This window comes from Equus przewalskii, chromosome 25 (assembly GCF_037783145.1).
Source record: "Equus przewalskii isolate Varuska chromosome 25, EquPr2, whole genome shotgun sequence".
Lineage (NCBI taxonomy): Eukaryota > Metazoa > Chordata > Mammalia > Perissodactyla > Equidae > Equus > Equus przewalskii.
Genome location: NC_091855.1, coordinates 34,191,393 through 34,215,911, shown reverse-complemented (window position 1 = coordinate 34,215,911; position 24,519 = coordinate 34,191,393). Strand labels below are relative to the sequence as shown.

Below are 24,519 nucleotides of genomic sequence, written 5' to 3'. Positions count from 1 at the left end.
TGGAAGAAAGGCTTTTGCAGATGTAATTAAGTTAAGGATTTTGAGATGGTGAGATTATCCTGGATTATCTGAATGAGCCCTAAATGCCATCACAAGTGTCCTTAGAAGAGAAAGGCGGAGGGAGATTTGATAGACACACGGAAGAGGAGGAAGCCCTGGGGCCGCGGAGGCGGAGCCTGGAGGGACGCAGCCACAAGGCAAGGGACACCTGCGGCCGCTAGAAGCCAAAAAAGGCAAGGAACAGATCCTCTCCCCAAGAGCCCCCGGAGGGAGCACGACCCCACTGACACCTTGATTTCGAACTTTTGGGCTCCCAAACTGTAAGAGGTGTATTTCTTTTGTTCTAAGCCATCCGGTTTGTGGTAACTTGTTACGGCAGCTCTAGAAACTAATACATTACCTTAATTACACTACTTTCTGGTGTGTTTCTAGCATATCAACTGGCTTTTAAATCTTCTGGTCTTCCACGGTTGCTTATATTTATCTGTTCTAATAACAGAAACTTAAAAGAGCACTTAAGAAAGAATTATTATATTTTGGATTCAAAGATATTTTAATCTGTAATGACAAATCATAATATTTCCAGATCTTATCAAATGAGTTTTTAATTCTGGATTATTTCTTCAGATCACATTGTTTAACTATGTAGAACTTTGTAGCACTGAGAACTTTGTAGCTACTAATAAAAGAAGATACTATGTGTCATTCTGTCTTGGGAGGCTAATTTATATGGTGAAAACAACTAAAATCGGTGGGTAAAACATTTTTAAACATCTTAATAGCATAAAAACTGATAATACGGTAAGAAATTATGAGGCCGAAAGTGAAGAGAAACCAAATGTCCAGGAGAGAAGGACAGAATCAAAGCCCAGGACATTAGACAGGATGGACGAAAAGTGGAACAGCCCTCATAGAGTTATAGAAAGTTTCAAATCACCTGGTTTGACAAGTGTATCTCAAGCCTGAAACTTGCTTTACAATGATTCTGAATTAGCAGGAACCTGGCAGAGGCAAATCCAACTCTCCTCTGAAGTAAAGTACCTCCATTCTTGGCCTCAAGTTATTGCCAGGAATAATTTTTCAAATACAGTGCCCAAACTACAGCCAAAGACTCTCAGGAACCCCCCAACATCAGACTCTATGAGCAAGAGGAAGCAGAAAGAACGGGCAGAAACAGACCCACAAGGTCTTCAGGCCTCGGCTTCATCAGGTACATGCTATAAAACAGCTGTGCAAACTAAGTGTCAGAAACAAGTTGGAAGATATCTCTGGGAAAAGAGAGGGTTCGTTAGATGGATCATAGGTTGTTAAAACTAAGCAATCTAGTTGAAAAGCAAAGAACGTCCGACTATATTAAAGAGAAAAAAGATGGAAAATATGGACAATATAGTAGACTTAGAAGAGGCAGTAAGAAAATCTAAAACACAATCGGATGGGGTCCCCCGGGGAGGACAAGAGGGCAGAGGACAACATTTGAAGAAATGACAGCTGAGAATGTCATACAGATGATGAAAAACAGCAGTTCTAGCTCAAGAAGCTCAACAAATCCCAAGCAATACAAATAAAAAGGGAAATAAACAGTGAAACTGAAGAAAGCCAAAAATAAGGAAAAGAGTCAAAAAGCGGCCAGAGACAGGAAAAAGAAATAAAAGGAAGCCAAAGAGGCCATGAAGAAGTAAAACTCTCACTGTTTGCAGACGACATGATCTTATATATAGAAAACCCCAAAGAATCCCTAGGAAAACTATTAGAAACAATCAACAGCCACAGCAAAGTTGCAGGGTATAAAATCAACATACATAAATCAGTAGCATTTCTATATGCTAACAGTGAACTAACAGAAAAAGAACTCAATCCCATTCACAATCGCAACGAAAAGAATAAAATACCTCAGGGTAAATTTAACCAAGGAAGTGAAAGATCTATACAACAAAAATTACAAGACTTTCTTGAAAGAAATTGATGACATAAAGAGATGGAAAGACATTCCATGGACATGGATTGGAAGAATAAACATAGTTAAAATGTCCATTCTACCTAAAGCAATCTACAGATTTAACGCTATCCCAATCAGAATCCCAATGACATTCTTTACAGAATTAGAACAAAGAATCCCAAAATTCATATGGGGCAACAAAAGACCCCGAATTGCTAAAGCAATCCTGAGAAGAAGAACAAAGCCAGAGGCATCACAATCCCTGACTCCAAAACATACTACAAAGCCGCAGTAATCAAAACAGCATGGTACTGGTACAAAAACAGGTGCACAGATCAATGGAACAGAATTAAAAGCCCAGAAATAAAACCACACATCTATGGACAGCTAATCTTCGACAAAGGAGCTGAGGGCCTACAATGGAGAAAAGAAAGTCTCTTCAACAAATGGTGCTGGGAAAACTGGACAGCCACATGTAAAAGAATGAAAATTGACCATTCTTCTTCACCATTCACTAAAATAAACTCAAAATGGATCAAAGACCTAAAGATTAGGACTGAAACAATAAGTCTTCTAGAAGAGAATATAGGCAGTACACTCTTTGACATCAGTTTCAAAAGAATCTTTTCGGACACCATAACTCCTCAGATGAGGGAAACAATAGAAAGAATAAACAAATGGGACTTCATCAGACTAAAGAGCTTCGTCAAGGCAAAGGAAAACAGGATTGAAACAAAAAAACAGCCCACTAATTGGGAAAAAATATTTACAAGTTACTTATCTGACAAAGGGTTAATCTCCATAATATATAAAGAACTCACACAGCTCAACAACAAAAAAATCAAACAACCTGATCAAAAAATGGGCAGGGACATGAACAGACATTTCTCCAAAGAAGATATAAGGATGGCCAACAGACATGTGAAAAGATGCTCATCATCACTAATCATCAGGGAAATGCAAATCAAAACTACACTAAGATATCACCTTACACCCGTTAGAATGGCAAACATATCCAAAACCAAGAGTGACAAATGTTGGAGAGGTTGTGGAGAAAAAGGAACCCTCATACACTGTTGGTGGGAATGCAAACTGGTGCAGCTACTATGGAAAACAGTATGGAGATTTCTCAAAAAGTTAAATATAGAAATACAATATGACTCAGCCATCCCACTACTGGGTATCTATCCTAAGAACTTGAAATCAGCAATTCCAAGAGTCCCATGCACCCCTATGTTCATCGCAGCATTATTTACAATAGCCAAGACATGGAAGCAACCTAAGTGCCCAGCAACTGATGATTGGATAAAGAAGATATGGTATATATACACAATGGAATACTACTCAGCCATGAAAAAGGACACAATCGTCCCATTCACATCAACATGGATGGACCTTGAGGGTATTATGTTAAGCAAAATAAGCCAGACAGAGAAAGACGAACTCTGTATGACTCCACTCATAGGTGGAAGTTAACATATAGACAAGGAGAACTGATCGGTGGTTACCAGGGGAAGGGGAGGGGTGGGGGGAGGGCACAAAGGGTGGAGTGGTGTACCCACAACATGACTAACAATAATGTACAACTGAAATTTCACAAGGTTGTAAACTATCATAATATTAATAAAAAAAATTTTTTTTTAATTAAAAAAAAGTGGCCAGAGAACGTGAAATATATTATCCTCAAAGTAGCAACCATTAGTAGCAATCAGAAACTGCTTTCTTCAGCAGAAGATTAAAGGCAGAAGACAACGGAAAAATATCTTTAATATGTTTAAAGGTAATAACCGTCAACCTAGAGCTCTAAACCAAGCAAAAATATCTATCAAGAATGAGGGAAAAATTAAAATATTTTTAGACAAATAAAAACCAAGAGTTTGCCAAAATGACGCTCTTACTATGGGAAATTATAAAAGATGCATTTCAGGTGGAAGGCAAACAGTCTCAGATGGAAGGTCTGAGAGTTGGGAGAAAAAATAAAGGGTAAAAAAGGTAATAGAAAGATGGATAACTCCAAGTATATTAAATAATAAGAATGTCTTATAGGGTTGTAAATAGATATACTATGCAAATATTAACAATAAGAAAGCTGGTGTGGCCAAATTAATATCAGATGAAATTGACTTTAATGCCAGAGCAATATCAGAGATAATGATAGTTACTTTGTAATAATAAAAGGTAAATTAACCAGGAAGGTATAACCATTTAAAATGTGTAAATAATTAATAATATGACCTCAGGGGCTGGCCCAGTGGTGCAGCAGTTAAGTTCACACATTCTGCTTCGGTGGCCCAGAGTTTGCCGGTTCAGATCCCGGACATGGCACCGCTTGGCAAGCCATGCTGTGGTAGGCGTCCCACATGTAAAGTGGAGGAAGATAGGCACAGATGTTGGCTCAGGGCCAGTCGTCCTCAGCAAGGAGAGGAGGATTGGCAGCAGATGTTAGCTCAGGGTTAATCTTCCTCAAAAAAAAATAATAATAATAGTGATAATAATAATATGACCTCAAAATATATAAAGTGAAAGTTGAGAGATAGAAGAATTCACCAGCATAATGGGAGATTTTGAACAAACTCTTAGTAGTTGAAAGAACAGACAGGCAAAAGTTTGTAAGGATATAAAAGATTTGAACAGTAAAATGAGCGTATCTTAATTGTCATGTACAGAACACTGAACATAACTACTACAATATTACAGATACATTTAAAGCACATACTTTGTGTGCTTGAATATTGACCGTATACTGACTAGAAAGCAGTCTCAGCAAATTTCAAAGGATTGTAATTAATCAGACCATCTTCCCTCATCACACTGCAGTTACGTCAGAAATCAATAAAAAAGGACAAGATAAAAGCTAATCCCTTTGTGCAGGAGTCAAAAAAGAAATGACAGTGATCTTATAAGATGGTTTTAACAGAATGGTAATGAAAATACTTCATATCAAACTTGGTTGGGGATACAGGTGAGGCAGTATTTAGAGGAAAACATTTCATCTCAAAAGTGTATACTGGTGTTTGAAAAGAACAAAGCCTGCGGATAAATGAGATAAGTGTCCATCTCTCGAAGTGAGAAAGAAAACAATGTAAATTCAAATAAAGTAGAAGGAATGAAATAATTTAAAAATAAAGTGGAAATAAATGAAACAGAAAATAAGAGTACAATAAATAGAAAAAAACAAGCAAAACTGAACTATCTTGTTAAACGATGCAAACTTAAGTGGTAAAACTGTAAACAAGCAAGATAGCTGTTACCATAAAAAGTGAGAGTAGAGGTCACTTTTAGGAGAAGGGGTCCTCTTGAAGGGGAAGAGGCGTGCAGACGGCTTCTGAGGTGCTGACCAACTGTATATGGTGGCTAGACAGTTATTTGCTTCATAATATTTTATTAAAATTTTTATTTTGGATCATTACAGATTTACATGCAGTTGTAAGAAATAATATAGAGGGATCCCATGTACTTTTTACCCACTTTTGTCCAAGGAAACAATGCAAAACTATATATAGTACAATATCACAGTCAGGATGCTGACATGAATACAGTCAAGATATTGAACATTTCCACTCCACAAGGATCCCCCCCATTGCTCTTTTATAACCATACCCACCTCCCTCCAGCTCCACACACCCCCACCTCCTTAACCCCTGGCAACCACAAACTGTTCTCCATTTCAATCATTTTATCATCTCATGAGTGTTAGATAAATGAAATTATAAAGTATGCAGTCTTTTGGAAGTGGCTTTTCTCCCGCAGCACAATTCTCTGCATATTCATCCAGGTTGTTGTGTGTATCAGGAGGTCATTCCATTTTATTGTTGAATAGCATTCCATGGTATGGATGCACCATAGTTTGTTTAACCATTATCCCGTAAAAGATCATCGGGGTCGTTTCCAGTTTTGTGCTGTTACAAAGAAATTGCTATAAACATTCGTGTACAGGTTTTTATCTGAACATAAGTTTTCAGTTCGCTAGGGTAGACGCCCAGGAGTGCAACTGCTGGGTCATATTTAGTTTTAGTTTTTTAAGAAACTAACGAACTGTTTTCCTCCAGTAATGTATGAGTGATCCTCTCTCTCTGCATCCTCACTAGCATTTGCTGTTGTCACTGTTTTTTCATTTTAGCCCTTGTTAGGTGTATAGTGATACTCATTGAGGATTTAATGTGCATTTCCCTAATAGCTAATGATGCTGAAAATCTCGTTTGTATTTGCCATCTATATATCCTCTTTGGTGAAATGTCTGTTCATACCTTTGGTTATTTTCTAATTGGATTGTGTGTTTTACTGTTGAGTTTTAAATGTTCTTTATATGTTTCAGAAAAAATCACATGTTGGATAATGTGGCTTGTAAATAAATTCTCCCAGTCTGTAGCTTATCTTTTCATCCTATTAAAAGAATCTGTCACAGAGGTAGTTTCTAATTTTGGTGAAGTTCGATTAATCAGTTTTTCCTCTTATGGATTGTGCTTTTGGTGTCAAGTCCAAGAATTCTTTTCTTCTCCTAGGTCCCGAAGAATTTCTCATACGTTTTTTGCTAAAAGTTTTTTACAGGTTTACATTTTACGTTTAAGGACATGATCCATTTTGAGTTAATTTTTTTTAAGATGTGAAGGTGTGAAACTTAGACAGAAGTTCTTTTACCTTACTTTGTTGTCTATGGCTGTTCTAAGGCTCCAGTACCATTTGTTGAAAAGACTAGCTCACCTCCATTGACTTGTCTTTGCACTTTTGTAAAAAATCAGTTGGGCATATCTGCATGGGTCTGCTGCTGCACCTCTCTTCTCCTTCATTGATCTCTATGTCTATTCCTTCACCAACACCACAAAATCTTGATTATTGTAGCTATACGTAGTAGGCTGAATGGTGGTCCCCAAAAAGATATGCCCATATCTTAATCCCCAGAACCCATGCATATCACCATAATATATGGCAAAAGAGTGAATATTATTTTATGTGACTAAAGATGCGATTAAGTGAAGGCTCTTGAGGGGAAGTTTCCAGTGAAACCATCTGGGCCTGAAGATTTCTTTTGGGGAAGATTTTTAAATACAAATTCATAGGGCTGAACAATCACAGGGCTATCCAAATTATCCGTGTCATACTGGATGAGTTGTGGTAGTTTGTGTTTTTCGAGGAATTGGCCTGTTTCATCTAAGTTGTCAGATTGATGTGTGTAGAGTTGTTCATAGTTTTCCCTTGTTATCCTTTTGATGCCTGCAGGGTCTGTAATGATCCACCATTTCATTCTTGATATTGATCATTTGTGTCTTTAATTTTTCCTTGTCAGTCTTTTTAGAGGTTTGTCAATTTTATTGATCTTTTCAAAGAATCAGCTCTTTTTTTTTCACTGATTTCCTCTATTATTTTTCTGTTGTCAATTTCATTGATTTCTGCTCTAATCTTATTTCTTCTTTCTTGCATGCTGTGGGTTTATTTTGTTCTTTTTCTAGGTCTTGTGGTGACAGGTTAGATTATTTATTTGAGACTTTTCTTCTTTGCTAACATAAGCATTAAGTGCTATAAATTTCCCCTCAGCACTGCCTTAGCTACGTCCTACTAATTTTAATGGTTTATTAAATTTTCATTCAGTTCATTTTCTTTTCCCTGAGCAGGATTCATCCTGAGCTAACACCTGTGCCAGTCTTCCTCTGTATTTTGTATGTGGGTCACCACCACAGCATGGCCAATGATGAGTGGTGTAGGTCACACCCAGGAACTGAACACAGGCCTCTGAAGTGGAGCATGCCAAACTTAATCTCTAGGCCACGGGGCCAGCCCCTAGTTCATTTTTTAATGTGTTATTAAAATAGTGTATTTTCATTCTGATTCAGTTGAATTTTTAAAAATTTTTCCCTTGAAATTTCCTCTTTAACACATGGGTGTTGTCTAATTTTCAAGTGTTGGAGACTTTCCTGTTCTCTTTCTGTTATTGATGTCTAGTTTGATTTCATTGTAGTTGGAGAACATACTCTGTATGATTTCAATTCTTTTAAATCTGTTGAGGTTTGTTTTAGGGCCCAAGATATGGTCTGTCTTGGTATATGCTCTGTGGGCACCTGAAAAGAAAGTTTATTGTGCTTTCTTGGGTAGAATGTTACATAAATGTCGATTGGATTCTGTTGGTTGATGGTGTTGTTGAGTTCTTCTATATCCTTGCTGATTTTCTGTCTAGTTGTTCTCGATTTTGAGAGAGGTGTTGAAGTTTCCAGCTATAATTGTGGAATTGCCTATTTCTCCTTTCAGTTCTATTTACATGTTTTGAAGCTCTCTTGTTTGGATCGCATGCACTTAGGATTACTGTGTCTTCTTGATAGATTGACCTTTTTATTATTGTATTAAGTCACTCTCTGTCTCTGGAAATTTTCTTTGCTCTGAGTTTTAGCCATTCCAGCTTTCTTTTGATTACTGTTTACATGATAAGTGCTTTTTCTATCTTCTTACTTTTGAGCTGACCATATTGTTATATTTGAAGTGAGTTTCTTGTAAATGGTATATAGTTGGCCTGTTTTTAATCCACTCTGCCAATCTCTTTTAATTGGTGTATTTAGACCATATGTATTTAAGAACTAATGATATGTTAGGGCTTAAGTCTGCTATTTCATTTTTTGTGTTCAGTTCTCCGTTTTCTGTTTCTTTTTCCTGCTATTCAGTGGATACTTGAATAGTTTTAGAATCCCATTTTGATTTATCTATACTGTTTTGAGTATATCTCTTTGTATAGTTTTTAAGTGGCTGCTCTGTTTATGTATGTGTATATATACATAAATATAAATAAAATCATATATATGTATAGAGTCATGTGTCGCTTAACAATGGGAATATGTTCTGAGAAATGCATTGTTAGGTGATTTCATCACTGTGCAAATATTGTAGAGTGTACTTACACAAATCTACCTGTTATAGCCTACTACACACTTAGGCCATATGGTACTAATCTTATAGGACCACCGTCTTATATGTGGTCCATCATTGACTGAAACGCCATTATTCGGCACATAACTGTATGTGTGGACACATTTTTCATAGTCTACCAATGTCATCATGTTACCAGTTCAAGAGGAGTATAGAAACTTTACCTCCCTTTACATCCCTTTACCCTCCTGAATTTATTTATCTTAACTACTTCCTTTTTATACATTTAGAAACACATTAGACAGTGTGCTAATTTTTGCTTTGACCACCAAATATAATTTAGAAAACTCAGTATGAGAAGGAAAGCCTATCATATTTACCCATATTTTTGCTCACCATGTTCTTTCTTTCTGATGTTCCAAGATTCCTTATTTTATTGTTTCCTGTCTGCTTAGAGAACTTCGTTTAGTCATTCTGTTAGGGTAGTCTTCTGCCAACAAATTATCTTGGTTCTCCTTCATCTGAGAATGCGGTAATTCCTCTTCATTCATGGAGAATATTTTCTTGGGCATAGGGTTCTGGGCTAAGAGTTCTTTCAGCCCTTGAAAAATGTTTTGCCCCTTCCCTCTGGCCTCTGAGATTTCTGATGAGAAATTTGCTGTCATTCAAATTGTTTTTCCCCTATAATTAAGGTGTTGTTTCTCTCTCCCTACTTTCGAGATTTTTTCTTTGTCTTTAGTTTTTAGAAGGTTGACCATCATATAAGTGGTGTGGATTTCTTCGGGTTTATCCTGTTTGCAGTACACTCAGCTTCTTGAATCTGTAGGTTTATGTATGCTGCCATATTGGGGAGTTTTCAACCATTATTTCTTTAAGTACTTTTTCACTCCTGCTTTCTTTTGGGGGGGGGGGGTCTCCAATAACATGAATGTTAGATCTTTTGTTATAGACCCACAGGTCTCTGTTCACGTTTTTTCAGCCTATCTGTCTTTGTTGTCCATATTGAGTAATTTCTATTGTTGCATCTTTAAGTTCACTGATTCTTTCCTCTGTCTCCTAGATTCTGCTATTGAGCTCATCCATACAGTTTTTTATTTCAGTTATAATATTTTTCGTTTCTAAAAATTTTTGTTTGGTTCTTCTCTGTGTCTTCTATTTCTTTGCTGAGACTTACTATTTTTTCGCATGTTTCAAGTGTAATCACAATTGCTAGTTGAAGCGTTTTTATGATGATTGCTTTATAATCTTTGTCAGGTAATTCAAGCATTTCTATCATCTCAATGTTGCCACTTATTGATTATATTTTTTCATTTGATTTGAGCTCTATCTTGTTCTTGGGATGACAGTGATTTTTCAATTTATTCTGGGACATTTTGGGTAATATGTTATGAGACTGGATCTTACTTAAACCCTCTTTTTGTCTGGCTTTTTCTGGCATCACTCCAGCAAGGGAAGGGAGTGCTGCCTCATTACTGCCAGGTAGGGTGAAAGTCCAGGTTCCCACTTGGCCTTCTCTGACATCCAGCTGGGATACTTCTCATTACTGCTATGGGGAACGGAGTTGCAGCACCCTAGCAGGCCTCCACGGATACCTTGAAGGGAAGGAATACTTGAAATCCATTCCTCCTCTCTCTCTCCTCACTGGAACTGGAAACTACTCACTGGAAATTCAAGCATTTGTCATTTCTTGCCTGGTCTGGACACTTAATTTATAAATGGCCCCCCCTACTTTCATATTGCCTCTCTCCAATCCTTCCTCCACAATCCTTCCAGAATGATCTTTAAAAAATACAAATCCAGTCATCACATTCCCCTACTTGAAACCCTTTCATGAGTCCCTATACCCTCCAGAATAAAAATCCAAAACAAAGAGAGGCCTTCAGAATTTGGTCCCTACCAAGTTCCAGCACCATCTCAGTCCACACTGGACCCCTGCACTCCAGCCACATCAAACTATTTGTCCTGGGGTGTAGGCCCTAATGGAACTGAGGCCCTGAGCCAAATAGAGAACAAGAGAAAAATGCCACAGTCACTTTCTCCTCCCATTTCCTCCCCCTCAGCATCTCATGCCATTCCTCCTACTCACTGACCCTAACTAGAAGCAAGAAGCCACAGGGCAAGAGAGCCTGGGTGAAACATTCCATGGAGATCAGTTCCTAGGCTACAGATCGGGCAGGGAAGGGAAAAGAATGGATGTGGCCAAGAGGGGCAGCCAAATGGAGAATAAGCACATTAAACTTCAAGCCAACCTAAGTCCTAGGGTGGCCATGAACCAAAAGTCTTATCTTGCCAAATGTCATTCTTATCCCCCAAGACCATGAAAGTTTCTGACAAGAGTTCATCAATGAGTGAATACCAGCATCCAGGTCTCAATTCAAATAATGTTACGAATAGAACCATTACTTTGCTCTTTATGGTTTAAAGATTCTTCATCGTTCAAAAAGGAATTAGATAATCATACCCATAGTCAGAATCTGGTTGGTACAATACAGATGATGAAACATATGCCCAACTATTCTCACTGATCCAAACATCTTTTCATTCCACTTACAATAGCCATTGCTTAAAATGTAGAATATTTTTAAATTATTTTGAGGTCCTATTGGCTTGTAACATTGGTGTACATTATTGTATATCAGTTTCTGTATCAACTGCATCATGTTTGCCACCAAAAGTCTAGTTTTTATCCATCACCATACATATGTGTCCCTTTACCCCTTTTGCTCTGCCCCTACTCTTATCCCCTCTGGTAACCACTAATCTTTTTCTCCTTATCCGTGTGTTTATCTTCCACATATGTATGAAATCATGCAGTATTTGTCTTTCTGTCTGACTTATTTCATTTAGCATAATACCCTCAAGGTTCATCCATGTTGTTGGAAATGGCATGATTTTTTCTTTTTCTATGACTGAGTAGTATTCCATTGTATATATATACCATATCTTCATTATCCATGCATCCATTGATGGGCACTTGGGTTGCTTCTACATCTTGGCTATTGTAAATAATGCTGTGATAAACATAAGGATGCATAAATCTCTTTGAATTGTTGATTTCGTGTTCTTTGGGTAAATATCCAGTATGGATCATGTGGTATTTCTATTATTAATTTTTTGAGAAATCTCCATATTGTTTTCCATAGTGGCTGCACCAGTTTGCTTTCCCACCAGCAGTGTATGAGAGTTCCCTTTTCTCCACATCTCTCCAACATTTGTTATTTTTTGTCTTGTTAATTATAGCCATTCTGTTGGATATAAGGTGATATCAAGTTGTAGTTTTGATTTGTATTTGCATAATAATTAGTGATGTTGAACATCTTTTCATGTACCTGTTGGCCATCTATATATCTTCTTTGGAAAAATGTCTTTTCATATCTTTATATATTTTGGAAATTAACCCTTTGTCAGATATGTGATTTGTGGATACCTTCTCCCAGTTGGTGGGTTATATTTTCATTTTGTTCATGGTTTCCTTTGCCTTGCAGAAGTTTTTAGTATGATGTAGCCCCATTTGTTTAGTTTTTCTTTTGTTTCTGTTGCCTGACTAGACTTGGTATTCAAAAAGATACTTCTAAGACTGATGTTAAAGAGTGTACGATCTATATTTTCTTCTAAGAGTTTTATGGTTTCAGGTCTCACATTCAAGTGTTTAATCCATTTTGAGCTAATTTTTGTGTATGGTGTAAGACAACAGTCTAGTTTCATTCTTTTGCATGTGGCTATCCAGTTTTCCCAGCACCATTTATTGAAGAGAATTTTCTTTCTCCATTGTATGTTCTTGGCTCCTTTGTCAAAGATTAGCTGTCCATAGATGTGTGCTTTCATTTTTGGGCTTTCAATTCTGTTCCATTGATCTGTGTGTCTGTTTTTCTGCCAGTACCATGCCGGTCTGATTACTGTAGCTTTGTACTACATTTTGAAGTCATGGACTGTGGTAACTCCAGGTCTGTTCTTTTTTCTCAGGTGAAAAACTGAAAGCCATTCCTCTGAGAACAGGAACAAGACAAGGATGCCCACTCTTGCCACTCTTATTCAACATAGTACTGGAAGTTTTGGCCAGGGTAATTAGACAAGAAAAAGAAATAAAAGGGATCCAAACTGGAAAGGTAGAAACAAAACTCTCACTGTTTGAGGATGATGTGATTCTATATATAGAAAACCCTAAATAATCTACCAGAAAACTATTAGAAATAATCAATAACTATAGCAAAGTTGCAGGGTACAAAATCAACATACAAAAATCAGTTGCATTTCTACACTAATAATGAACTAGCAGAAAGAGAAGTCAAGAATACAATGTGTTTTACAACTGCAACAAAAAGAGTAAAATATCTAGGAATAAACTTAACCAAGGAGATGAAAGACCTATACACTGAAAACTATAAGACATTATTGAAAGAAATCGAAGAAGACATAAAGAAATGGAAAGATATTCCATGCTCATGGACTGGAAGAATAAACATAGTTAAAATGTCTATTTTACCTGAAGCAATCTACAGATTCAGTGCAATCCCAGTCAGAATCCCAATGACATTCTTTACGGAAATAGAACAAAGAATCCTAAATTTTATATGGAACAACAAAAGACCCCAAATAGAATATTTTTATAATTTCCAGGAAAAATGTTATTCTTCAGCAGAATAGTTTAAATCTACCCAATGGGCTTTTAAACAGATAGATATCCTTGCCATTATATGTAGTTATACACTGCACCACAGCTGCTAGAATCCATAGGTAGAGTGACTTGTACTATATGCTTTGGATACTGTTAAGTAAATACTAAAAATGTATTTTAAAAATAACTCAATATTTAAAAAGTGAAGATTAAGTACTTACATTGTCAATAAACTTGAAAGCAAGAAGTTTTAGACCAGAATCATACAGGTGCTCTTCAACCTTCCCATAGCCCTGTCCCATATGCTTCTCACCTCCCCTCCACCCCAGGGCTTCTCTGATGCTATAGTGTGGGATGCCGTGAGACCCTGCTCCATGCCCATGCATGCAAAACCCAGAGGTGCAAGGAAACTAACACGCCATGGGGTAAACTTTTGACTGATGGACATGGGAACTAATGGAAAAATGCTTCTGCGTTTCCCCCCATACTAGTGGTCCTGTAGGATCAAGCATCCACCAATGGCAGTGGCCATCTTTGCTAACACCTCCATGTATTGGCTCCTCCTCCTCTGCCTTGTACCCCCTTTCTTTGCTTTCCTCCATGAGATCACATTCCCCAACAAAATACACATTCTCAAATCTCTGTCTTAGGCTCTGCTTTCTGGGATGCCTTAGTTAAGACATCTCAGCTTCAACTCTCTCCTTTCCCACACTAATCTTGCAAGCCCAGGCTCTCAGTTTTAATCAAATTTGCATAGAGTCTGAGAAAGTAACACTGACCTTTAACTGCCTCTCAGAGAAAACTCAGTGTTCCCATTTAGTCATTGATCAAAGGGAGGTTCTATCCTCATTCTTTATCATCATCGCTCCCTTCATGTTTTCCTTTGATCCAACTTCAAAGAGAAATAGTATTATAAGTAAAAGTTAAGTTTAAACAAAAGTTTGGAGGCCACCTATATAAAACACACACACAGACAGAATTTGAATTCTATAAAATATCTATACAGTCCCTCTAAGTTTGGTTTAGTAAGATTTGATCTATGTTTCCCAAATCAAATCTTGGAACCAGAGTCAGACATTTGAGATCTAGACTGTGCTCAAAAATCCATTTCATGTAGTCATTATATCTACTTAAGTAAAGACTTCTATAAGAGATAAGGAGCATATCAGAAGAAAGCTACACAAAACTGTTACATTTCTCCAAAGAAGATATACAGATGGTGAACAGGCACATGAAAAGACGTTCAACACTACTGAGCATCAGGAAAATGAAAGTCAAAATTACACTAAGATATCACCTTACATCCATTAGAATGGCTATAATCACCAAGACAAAAAATAACAAATGTTGGAGAGGTTGTGGAGAAAAGGGAACCCTCATACACTGCTGGTGGGAATGCAAACTGGTTCAGCCACTATGGAAAACAGTATGGAGATTTCTCAAAAAACTAAAAATAGAAATACCATATGACCCAGCCATCCCACTACTGGATATCTATCCAAAGAGCTTGAAATCAACAATTCAAAGAGCCTTATGCACCTCTGTGTTCATTGCAGGAGTATTCACAATAGCCAAGACGTGGAAGCAACCTAAATGCCCATCGACTGATGACTGGATAAAGAAGGTATGGTATATACATAATGGAATATAACTGAGCCATAAAAAATGACAAAATCATCACATTCACAACAACATGGATGGACCTTGAGGATATTATGTTAAGCGAAATAAGCCAGACAGAGAAAGACAAACACTGTATGATTTCACTCATATGTGGAACATATATGTGTTTATACAAACACGTGGACAAAGAGAACTATTTAGCGATTTAAAACAGCCATTTTATTTGGCTTCCAATTTGCTGGGTCAGGAATTGGGGAAGGGTTTGGCTGGGCAGTTCTCATTGCAGTCTCTCATGCAAGTGCAGTCAGATGTTGGTTGTGCTTCTGTCATCTGAAAGCTCAACTGGGCCGTGATTGTCTAAGATAAAGCACTCACATGGCTGGCAGCTGATACTGGCTGTCACCTGGGCTCAGCCAAGACCATCTACCAGAGCAGCTACACATGGCCTAGTAAGAGAAATGAACTCCTTACCTGGTGCCTGGTTCCTCCCGCAGAAAGCCTTTCAAGAGAACCAGGCGGAAGTTGCATGGCCTTTTCTGCCTAGCCGCCAGTGTCACACAGCGTCACTGCTGTTTCATTCTGTTGATAACAAACCTGTCACCAAGGCCAGCCCAGATTTAAAAGGAGTGGACAGAGACTGCTTTTGATGGCAGAAATGTCAAAGAAATTGAGACTACCTTAGAGGATGTTTACTCATGGAGTTCTAAGGAAAGAGATGGCATTTATGACCAGCAATACAAGATAAATTTCAGGGGTCTAGCTGGCATATAGATGAAAGGACCAGTTCATCTCACTTCTTAATGGACCTCAGAACCTTAACAGATCTGCTCTGGTTTGGGGGATAACTGGACTCCCCACAGAATGTTCCACTTTGTTCTCTCTGATGTAGACATATTTGCCCACATCGGGGGTGGAGGTGGGGAGGCAGGGAGCACATGTGTGAAGGTAGCCCAGTCCAACACCTTTCTAACTGTGATGTTCAGGAGGTGAGAACATTTCTCACCCAATGATAGTCTGAAAAATCCAGGTCATATTTTGATTGTCCTGACTTCTGTCAAGTACTAACCTCACCACTGTGGTCCGGGGGTAAGGTACAGCATTTTTGCTTCGTTTAAGTATAACCATATAATTCTCAAATGCAGAGTTAGAAAGAATATTTGGAATGACAGATACTAAGTCACAATCAAACATTTGATTTCTCATTTAAATAGAGCTAAATAAATAAACAAATTTGGTACTTTCGTATTGACGCCATCATCCTTGGCCACCTATACCATCTTATTGCTTATTACAAGGTGGAAAAAGAAATTGAGAATAATGAATGCCTGGATGAGTTTTTACATTCGGAATATACTTATATTATTTCCTCTTTGCCAATAATCTGAAAAAATTATCTATCACAAAGCACTCCTTGAAAATAAGAAGCCATTGTGATCTGGACACCAAAGATATGAAGCCAAATACAACTCAGGTTTGGGGGTTAATAGGGTGCCAGACATTGAAAAGAAAATCCAGGTTTGACACGACCTGAAAGGGATCTTATCTACTCAGATGGGGACAAGGAGGATGCATAGGAGATTTTGACCTGAAGCTCTTCTCAAAACTCAAGCAAATGTAAATTTGAAAAGAGAGAATCTCTTTTTGTATCACAAACTTTTGGTATTACAAATCAGAATTCTCTTCTTTTCTTTCTTTCTTTTTTTTTTTTGAGGAAGATTGGCCCTGAGCTAACATCTGTTGCCAATCTTGCTCTTTTTGCCTGAGGAAGATTGTCACTCAACTAACATCTGTGCCAATCTTCCTCTATTTTATGTGGGATGCCACCACAGTGTGGCCTGACAAGCAGTGCTGGGTCCTCACACAGGATCTGAACTGGTGAACCCCAGGCGACCAAAGCAGAGTGCACAAACTCAACCATTATGCCACTGGGCTAGCCCCAGAAATCAGAATTCTTAAGAAAAAATCTGAGAAAGAACAGTCTAAGTTCTATTAGAAATATGATTCTTTTCATTCTATAGAAGAGTTCTAGGAAACAAAATCAAAAACATTAAGATCATAAATATCAACTTTCAGTATATAATCCTGCTGGCCTCAGCATAAGCATAACTGTGAGTGAATTTCAGTTTTCTCTTATTTTTAGTTAAAATCTTATATTATGGCTAAATCAAGATTTATCTCTTTATATTTAAAGACTGACTGCATCTAAGAGCTGAATTTAGCCCGACTCTGCTGTGTTAGTCTGAATCCTCCAAAAAGCACACACTAAGAGGGGATTAAACAAGTAAAGATTGTATTAGATGAAACACCTGTGTGAAAGGAAATAGCCAGAATGGCTGGGAGAGGCATCAGTCCAACTCTGAGTGCAGGAAAGGGCGAGAGACGGTCGGGGAGACACATCCTAGACTGTAGTGCACTCTAAGGAAGGTTTAACAAAGCCAGCAGGGAGTCCTTGAGCCAAAGTCAGCCTACAAAGGAGCCTGTCTCCCAGGAAGATGTCTGGCTTAGTATCCAGCTGAATGCAGTCATCGGCAGGATGCAGCCTAGGGAGGTATGCTGTACATAAGCACAGTGACGGTCTCAGAGCACAGCAGACAGGGTCTTTGGTGAATTATGTTCTGTAAAAGGAGGTCTGTGAGGCATGTTGTCTTGACCGCCACATTTGCCATCAGCTGAGTAACATGGAGGGCTAGAGCTATTTGAACACCTAGCAAGGGGACGCAGACAGGGAAATGGACAAAACTAAGAAAACATGTGTACATTGACATTCCCTGGATAATTCCAGTGCCCATCTCCTCTTTCTCCCCATTGCTATAATGACTTCCTTTTAGCCAGTTCTCAAGAATCCTTGCTCTTACTTCTGGGTGCTTGGAATGTAGTACACGAGAGTTTGGGGGATGGGAAACTCTCTTTGCAGCATGCGGATTGAAAGAAGTCTCTGGGTTCTTCCTTGTCCTGTAAATAATATAAATGCTGATGTCATAAATGCTGCTACTTTCTGCTAGTGACTATGAGTGTTTTTTCACAGGCTTCTGAGCAATGCCATTTCAGAGTATCAACAGTTTCTGAGTCATCTTTTTTTTTTTTTTTTTAAAGATTGTATTTTTTCCTTTTTCTCCCCAAAGCCCCCCGGTACATAGTTGTGTATTCTTCGTTGTGGGTTCTTCTAGTTGTGGCATGTGGGACGCTGCCTCAGTGTGGTCTGATGAGCAGTGCCATGTCCACGCCCAGGATTCGAACTAACGAAACACTGGGCCGCCTGCAGCGGAGTGCGCGAACCTAACCACTCGGCCACGGGGCCAGCCCCTCTGAGTCACGTTTTGTAACTTAGTTCGAGAAGAGTTCGAAAATGGCTCTGGACTAACTTGTTTTACAGAAACCTTGTTTCGAATCTTCATTACTCACCTGTGCATCTTAACCAAAGAAAGCACTCTTTAACACCAATCTCTAAAACAGCGTGAGAGAGGACACTTATTTATCAGATGTGGTAGAGAAAAAGGCAAGGATATATTAGCATTAGTCACTCTTACCCCCAATTTCCCTCCCCTACACCCAAAGCACTCTCAGGAACTGGGTCTTCTTTTTCAACATGGATGTGCACGGCCCTTTTTCAAGAGAGACAGGATGTTAATCGCCCATTTCAGACCATGATTTAATTCATTCTAGACCTCCATTTTTAGGTGCTTGGCCTGTTCTTACCTAGGAAGTTGGCTTGGGCATGGAGGCATCCACCAAAGCAGCATGATGTAGGCCACCGCAGCACCTGCCTCCCGAGTAGACACCGGTCTTATAGTGTTCCACCCTACGGTTTCCTTCCTACCAACACCTGCCATCACAGCAAGGTCTGGTTTTCACTGGTCCTTTCCGAAGGGTGGGGGGTTTCATTCAATGGCGCAAATTCTTTCTCTTGCTTTAGAGTGGGGAAAATGCAAATAGTAGAGATAAAAACATTTTGCCCGGCTAGATTGTATTTACTAGTACCAACGTACCACAAGCTATAAGGTAGAGAGTGTTTCAGAAGGGAGGTGAGAGTGAGGGCAGTGAGACCAGCTATAAGGTCTTACTTACTTTATAAGTGTTAATATATATATATATATATATATATATATATATATATATATTAAAGTAAATGTTCACAATTTGGGGATTATCTCCAGCAATGCTGCCTGGGGGCAAGCACAGAAAAGGGGGACAGTTGGAATAAACTAAGATTGAGATTTTTTTCAAGGTGGATGAGACAAAAAGACAATAGGGTGATGAAGTTGAAGATATCAGAAAAAGTAAAGCAACAGGTTCAGGAATTTAAGTTAGAAGAGCAAAAATGCGAAGACAGTAGGGGTCTGGCAGATAGGGAAAACATACAGGGAATTTCAATGGGTTCTCAGAGCTGATGTTTTAAGGTTAATTGAATGAGAAAGCTGGAAGGGTAGGTGGTTGCATTCAGAGAAAGTACGGTGACTGGGTAGGTTATTTCAGAGGCAGATTACTTAAAGAGATTGACAAGTTCCAGGATGTAGCCAAGGCAGTAAGTGGCTGGGGTAAAGGATAAGGTTGTTGGAGATATAGAGGTCAAGGACAAGAAACTCAAATACCTATATTGGAATGTTATCTAAAAGGACATGGGAGATACCCAAGATCTTGAGGTAGAAAAGATTTTGAGCAAAGTTCCAAATTTTTCAATGAATGGGGGAAGGAGAGGTGTAATCATGATTACCATGAAATGAAGGTGGTATTATTGGATGGCACGAACCTTGGAAGAGCAAGAGTCTTTACCCATGGGCAGAACCTGACATGGTTAAGGCATTCTAGGAAAAGCAACACCTACTTGGGAGGGCTGCAGGTCAGTGGTATCTTCTGTGCAGTTCCAATGAAAGTAAAGCATCAGTAAACAGGAAGTCGAAGAGTAGAATTGTGTTATTATTTACAAAGAGACACAGTGGAAAGGGCAAGGAGAGTTGGGGGTTATGGGAGACTGAGTCAGGGAAGAGAAACCTATATGGAGCTGAGAGTATGCAGAAGAATAGATAACAGGAAGGCTAACATCTTGAGTGGTGAGCAAGAATAATCATAATACGGAAGTGTCACATAGTGGATGTGGACAGTTAATCTTATGGATGGAATGAGAGAAAGGGAGTCACTCAGAGTCCAGCTGGGTTTATGGGAGTCAAGTCTTTGTTGGATGAGGAAGCTCTAGTCCCTGTGGAAGGAGTTGGCTACAGAAGGATGGAAGGGAGAGTCTTGGGGCCTAGGGCTACGGGAATACAGGCTTGATAAAGATTACTACCATTATAGTTATTGTTATTGCTGTTGTTGTTGTTATCAAGATACCTCTTCACTGATTGTCCTTCTAGCCCACTAATCAATTAACTTGCCACTCTAAACTGTGAGCATAAAAATGAAAGATCTTAGCAGGGTCTCTACTATAGAATATACAGTCCAAACAAACAAATAGAAAACAGGACCTTGGAGGATACGGAGACTATGCAGAGAGAAGACAAATTTTTTAAATTCTCATTTATGTCCTCAGAAGAGAAGATATTGTATCTGTGAAACAAGAATTCGATGCTATAAAAAAGAATATGCAGAGAACAAGACAACGATAAAAAAGAGCTCTGAGAAACTAAAAACATGTAAGCAGTAGTGAAAAATCCAATAGATGAGCTGGAAGAAAAAGGAGAGGAAACTTCCTGGGAAAACAAAGAAAAATAAAATAGGAGAGGGGCCAGCCCGGTGGCACAGCAGTTAAGTTCGCTTGTTCTGCTTTGGCAGCCAGGGGTTCACCTGTTTGGATCCCGGGTGTGGACATGGCACTGCTCGGCAAGCCATGCTGTGGTAGGCATCCCATATATAAAGTAGAGGAAGTTGGGCACGGATGTTAGCTCAGCACCAGTCTTCCTCATCAAAAAGAGGAGGATTGGCAGCAGATGTTAGCTCAGGGCTAATCTTCCTCAAAAAAAAAAAAAGAAAGAAAGAAAATAGGAGAGAAAAGATAAGAATATTAGAGAAGTGGTTCGGGAAGTCCAAAATCTGAATAATAATATCACTGAAAGAGAGAATAGACAAAATGGAAAAAAGGAAATCATTAATGAAATAATTCAAGAAAAATGATCAGAACTAGAGGATGTGAGTTTCCAAATATAAAGGATCTCACAGGGCCCATAAAAATAGATGAAAACAGACCTGTAGCTCATCATTGGGAAATTTCAGAACACAAGGAACAAAGAGAAGATCCATTCATCTATCAACAAACTTTTGGGTTGTTTCTACATTTTGCCTATTGTGAATAATGCTGCTGTGAACATGGGTGCATAAATATCTGTTCAAATCCCTGCTTTCAATTCTTTTGGGTATATACCTAGAAGTAGAATTGCTGGATCATATAGTAGTTGTATGTTTAACTTTTCAAGGAATCGACATTCTGTTTTCCATAGCAGCTGCACCATTTTATATTTCCAACAGCAACGCACAACAAGTGTTCCAGTTTCTTCACATCCTGGCCAACATTTGCTATTTTCTGTTTTTTGGACAAATCTGGATGTGAAGTGGTATTTCATTGTGGTTTTGATTTACATTTCCCTAATGATTAGCGATGTTTAGCATCTTTTCATGTCTTTATTGGCCATTTTCATATCTTCTTTGAAGAGATGTCTATTTAAGTCCTTTGCCCATTTTTAAATTGGGTTGTTTGGTTTTTGTTCTTGAGTCTGAGGAGTTCTTCCTATAATCTGGATATTAATCCCTTATCAGATACATGATTTGCAAATATTCTCTTCCATTCTGTGGGTTGCCTTTTCACCCTCTTGATAGTATCCCTTGATGCACTAAAGTTTTTAAATTTCATGAAGTCCAATGGATCTATTTTTTCTTTTGTTTCCTGTGCTTTTCGTGTCATATCCAAGAAATCACTGTTAAATCTAATGCCATGAAGATTTTCTCCTATGTTTTCTTCTAAGAGTTTTATAGTTTTAGTTCTTGTGCTTAGTCTTTGATCCATTTTGAGTTAACTTTTGCATAGGTGTATGGTAAGGGATCAACTTCATACTTTTTACATGTGGATATCCAGTTTTCTAGCACTATTTGTTGAAAAAACTGTCCTTTTCCCCCACTGAATGGTCTTGGCATCCTTGTTGAAAATTACTTGATCATATATGCAGGAGTTTATTTCTATGCTCTCTCTTCTATTCCATTGGTCTAGATGTCTCTCTTTATGTCACTACCACACTGTTTTGATTACTGTAGCTTTGTAGTAAGTTTTCAAATAAGGAAAGGTGAGTCTTCCAACTTTATTCTTTCTGAAGACTGTTTTGGCTATTTGAAGTCCCTTGAGCTTAGCATGCATTTTAGGATGGATTTTTCAATTTATGCAAAAAAAGGCATTGGGATTTTGATAGGAGTTGCATTGGATCTGTAGATTTTTTTTTTTTAAAGATTGGCACCTGGGCTAACAACTGTTGCCAATCTTTTTTTCTTTTTTTTCCTCCTGCTTTATCTCCCCAAACTGACCCCCCCCGCCCCCGTACATAGTTGTATATCTTAGTTGCAGGTCCTTTTCTAGTTGTGGGATGTGGGATGCCACCTCAACATGGCCTGACAAGTGGTGCCATGTCCGCGCCCAGGATCCAAACCCTGGGCTCCCGCAGCGGAGCGCGTGAACTTAACCACTCGGCCACGGAGCCGGCCTCTGTAGATTGTTTTGGATCGTACTGTCACCTTAACAATATTGTGTTCCAATCCATGAACATGGGACGTCTTTCCATTTATTTATGTCTTTTAAAATTCAGCAACATTTTGTAGTTTTCAGTGTACAAGTATATCTTCTCCATGGCTAAGATTACTCCTATTTCAGTCTTTTTGATGATACTATAAATGGAATTGTTTTCTTGATGTGCAGATTTTTATTGTGTCGCTTTTCTGCCCCAGAAGCCTTACATATCTCTCCATTCATTTTCAGAATAATATCCAAACACTTTAGAATGATATTTCAGGTTTTCACAATCTTGCCTCAAACTCCTTTTTCTGTCTAATTTCCTACTTTTCTTCAGTCTGTAGTCTCCAGCCACGCTGATCTGCTTATGGTTTCCTAAATTTCCATACATGTTCATATCTCCTTGCTATTTCTTTCTCTTAATCCTGCAGCCTCAAATGCCTTTTCCCCATTCCCTTGACATCAAACTCTTCAAGTCTCATCCCAATGCTGCCTCTTCTGCAAAACTCTTCTCTGATCCCTGCAATCATCATTTTCATCACAACTTCTGTGTTCATTCAGCATGACTTTTGCCTCAGCTTAACACTTATTTTGTTGCAGCTTAATCCGTGGTCAATTACTGGGTCACCTTCATAATTAGACAGTTTAGCATTCAGTTCAACAAATATCTACTGAACACTAACCAAATGCCAGGCAATACACGACATTGAGTACACACAAGAATAAGAGCAAGTCTTACCTTCAAGGAGCTTCATAAACTAGTAGAACAATTAGGCATGTAAATAAACCAATAGTGTACAGGTGATAGTATAAGTATTGAAAGGACATGGGAGTGTTATAAAAGAGGGGATGACTAAGGTTGTTTAGGATGGGAGCTGTCAGGGAAGGCCAAGCACAGTAGATGCTGCCTATGCAGGATTTTAAAGGATACAAGATGTAAGGGACATTCCAGACAGAGGCACTAAACTTGGAGACAAAACAAAAACTAATGTTTGGAGAACTAGAAGCAGTCAACATCCCTGGAGTGTAAAATCCAAGGGGCAAGTAATAGATTATGAAGGTAGAGGCTGACTGTTTTGGCTTTTGATCTTAGGTAAAATGGGAATCTGTTGAAGGGTTTGTAGCATCTACTGCACGTCACTGTTCATAGGGATACATATTTCAAAAACAAATAATTCTGATAGGAGAGCATTCCCTGGATTGGAGTGAAGAAGTGTTTAAACAAATAATTACCCAAATATTTAAGCTACCCACCTATTCCTTTTAATATACATCATTAGTAAAATAATGACTATATCCTGCTTATATTGCCGACGAAAATAATCCATAACCAATCTATAAATGAAAATTTGGGAGAGTTTATTCTGAGCTGAAATCTGAGGACCATGGCCCGGGGCCTTTCTTCCCAAAGGAAGAAAGGGCACCAAGGAAGTCAGGTATACAGAGTCGTTATATACCCCCAAACAGGCTGTTTCACATATGATTGAAATGTCCCTCCCACAATAGTCACAAGATTGCCCTGTCGGCACAGCGCTTGATGGACACAGCAGGCAGTGGGTCAGCTATCTTGGTGGGCGTAGCAGGAGGCAAGTCTATTGTCTCGAGCTGGGTGGTCACAGGTGAGCTCAGCAATCAATTCCTAGCCTAAGGAAAGATGCTTAATCCTTAAGGGAATGCCAACGTTGGGAGGGGGTGGGAAGCTGCACCTTTATCTCAAGGGCCTTTGCTCTTGCCATAGGGAATATCTAAAGCAGATATACAATGCATGCTCAACAGCCACAGTCAGGCCCTTTT

At 38.6% G+C, this 24,519-nt stretch overlaps 1 long non-coding RNA gene across 3 annotated transcripts in view; it reads right to left on the bottom strand.

Annotated features, from left to right (window-relative positions):
* Positions 1–15,630, bottom strand: part of LOC139079433 (uncharacterized) — a 37,412-nt gene extending 21,782 nt beyond the window's left edge. For 2 of the 3 annotated variants that reach the window (XR_011533097.1, XR_011533096.1), the window contains exon 1: positions 15,495–15,630. This is a non-coding gene — a long non-coding RNA (uncharacterized lncRNA). The remainder of the gene's footprint in view (positions 1–15,494) is intronic. The other variant, XR_011533098.1, reaches the window with a different exon arrangement.
* Between the last annotated feature and the right edge of the window lie 8,889 nt (positions 15,631–24,519).